At 47.4% G+C, this 2,500-nt stretch overlaps 2 protein-coding genes across 2 annotated transcripts in view; one reads left to right on the forward strand and one right to left on the reverse strand.

Moving 5' to 3' along the window:
• psmg4 (proteasome (prosome, macropain) assembly chaperone 4) overlaps positions 1-2,500 on the reverse strand; it is a 180,371-nt gene that overhangs the window by 13,778 nt on the left and 164,093 nt on the right. The gene's annotated exons all lie outside the window — the stretch shown is intronic.
• Positions 1-2,500, forward strand: part of LOC127623582 (rho GTPase-activating protein 39-like) — a 46,182-nt gene that overhangs the window by 8,997 nt on the left and 34,685 nt on the right. The window lies entirely within an intron of this gene.

The following is a 2,500-nucleotide window of genomic DNA, read 5'->3' on the forward strand; positions in this document are numbered from 1 at the left end:
GCGAGTATTGACGATGACTATCACACCTGGAGTTGCGAGTTTGGATCCAGGGCGTGCTTAGTGACTCCAGTCAGGTCTCCTTAGCAACTAAATTAGCCCGGTTGCTAGGGAGGGTAGAGTCCCATGGGGTAACCTCCTCTTGGTCGCTATTATGTGGTTCGCTCTCGGTGGGGCGTGTGGTGAGTTGTGCGTGGATGCCGCGGAGAATAGCGTGAAGCCTCCACATGCGCTACGTCTCCATGGTAACGTGCTCAACAAGCCACGTGATAAGATGCGCGGATTGACGGTCTCCGACGTGGAGGCAACTGAGATTCGGCATATAGGCATATAAATGTTAATGTGGTGACTTAAATTGTCAGAATTTGTATTTATTGAAATTAGTTGAAATTCCCAGTAATTATCACATGTCCATATCTGCTTTTCATAACATGATAACATGTGCTTCCCATGTTCGTTTTAGATTTCATATTCTACACCAGCAAAACAGCTGTAAGGCTAATGAATCTGTGCAAAATGTCAAGCATGCCAAAAATGTCTGGTGGCATTTAAACTTAATTTTCAAGCACTACGAGTAACAGACAACCGGCGGACAAATGTGGTCATTCTTTGGGAAATCCAAGAATGGAAACGCCATTTGTACCTTACGACGTCTGTTATATAGAGTCAGACAGCAACTGCAGCAGCCCGAGACATCGTGTGCGTGTGTGGATATTACATGTGTTTAGCACTGGAAATATGATCAAAATGCTTATTTGCACAGTTGGATTTTTGGACACATGCTCAATGCCAAGGTCCACAGATTAATGCTATTTTTAGACCCCAAATGTCACTGTTGCAGCCAGACAACTCCAACATTTGTCACTAAAACAACTATGTTGCTTTTACATACATTGTGTTGTTACTGTAACACTTTATTTGAAGGTTGAAATCCATTTCACTGAGGTCAACATTATTACAGTATACAGAGACCGTGACTCTTGTGTCCTGTTTAACTGTCCATTATATTATCTGTCATAAAATGACATCACTGTATAATGGGTCTCATGTTTTAAGTGCTGGAAAGCAGCCGGCAATAAGACAGGACCTGGGTACTGAATTAAAGCAGTATTTGGTGTTATTGATAACGTATAAAGACCAGCATCATTCATTGATATATATATATATATACAGTAGTCTTCATTCTGTCTTTGGGAGACGATGGTTCAGCTTCCAGTTGGGTGATGTTCAATCTGCACCTTCGCGAGTGGCTGGATAGTCAGACTCTTGACTGACAGTCTCTGCCGCATCTGCTGCAGCTGAATGATGTCGACGCCTGCCGAGGCTGCTGTTGTTTCTCCTTCCTCCTTGCTGCCTTTGCAGCCAGGTTTTTGCTTCAGGCCTCCTCGGCTTTCTGTACGCCCTGTCTGACATCAAGGCGCCAAGCGGAGCGGCCTTCTGCACTACTGTCCCACGTGTTGATGTTGAACAGCTTTGTGTCTTTCTGGCAGATGTCTTTCTAGTGCAAAAGTGGGCGTCAATTAGGCCTTGAGGCCTCTACTAGCCTGCCGAATAGTGGGTCCTTGGGAATGCGGCCTTGTTCCATTCTCCTGACGTGGCCAAGCCATCGAAGGCGGCTTTCGCTGAGAGTGGTGAACAAGCTGTTTATACCGGCGCGTACCTCTGAGTTGGGTACTTTGTCCTGCCACTGAAGAAAGCTGTTGAGTTTCCTCTCGTGTAAGACACCCCAGTCTGCAGGAAGTGCCGATTAACAGTAAGCGCAAAATGGGGCAATACCATTCCCGGAGTTGTGATTTTTGAATCCAGGGTGTGCTGAGTGACTCCAGCCAGGTCTCCTAAGCAACCAAATTGGGCCGGTTGCTAGGGAGGGTAGAGTCACGTGGGGTAACCTCCTCGTGGTGGTGATTAGTGGTTCTCTCAATGGGGCGTGTGGTGAGATGTGAGTGGATCGTGGAGAGTAGCATGAGCCTCCACATGCTGTGAGTCTCCGCGGTGTCATGCACAACGAGTCACGTGATAAGATTGACGGTCTCAGAAGAGGAGGCAACTGAGACTCGTCCTCCGCCACCCGGATTGAGGCGAGTAACCGCTCCACCACAAGGACCTACTAAGTAGTGGGAATTGGGCATTCCAAATTGGTTCACCCACCTTCGCCTCCATCATCCTCCGGATTTCGCCACGGTATAGAGAGTAAGTTGCAGTTAGTAGCTAGCCCTGAAACGGGAAGTGTTACATTAAATGTCTTAGTGGTGTTGTTTAAGCTAAGTGATCATGGCGTTGGACTGACAGTATGGAGGAGGTTACCCCATGTGACTCTACCCTCCCTAGCAACAGGGACAATATGGTTGCTTAGGAGACCTGGCTGGATCATCTGGACGTCACTACAAGATGATGAAAACATTTGGGGCTTTACCAGGGCTGGACGCTGTCTGTGTCCTTTTCTGCATATCGCGGCGCCGTTTTGTGGTCCGTTCTGCATAACGCGGCGGCTCATTTTAGCTTA

Source organism: Xyrauchen texanus, chromosome 30 (genome assembly GCF_025860055.1).
Source record: "Xyrauchen texanus isolate HMW12.3.18 chromosome 30, RBS_HiC_50CHRs, whole genome shotgun sequence".
NCBI classification, from domain to species: domain Eukaryota; kingdom Metazoa; phylum Chordata; class Actinopteri; order Cypriniformes; family Catostomidae; genus Xyrauchen; species Xyrauchen texanus.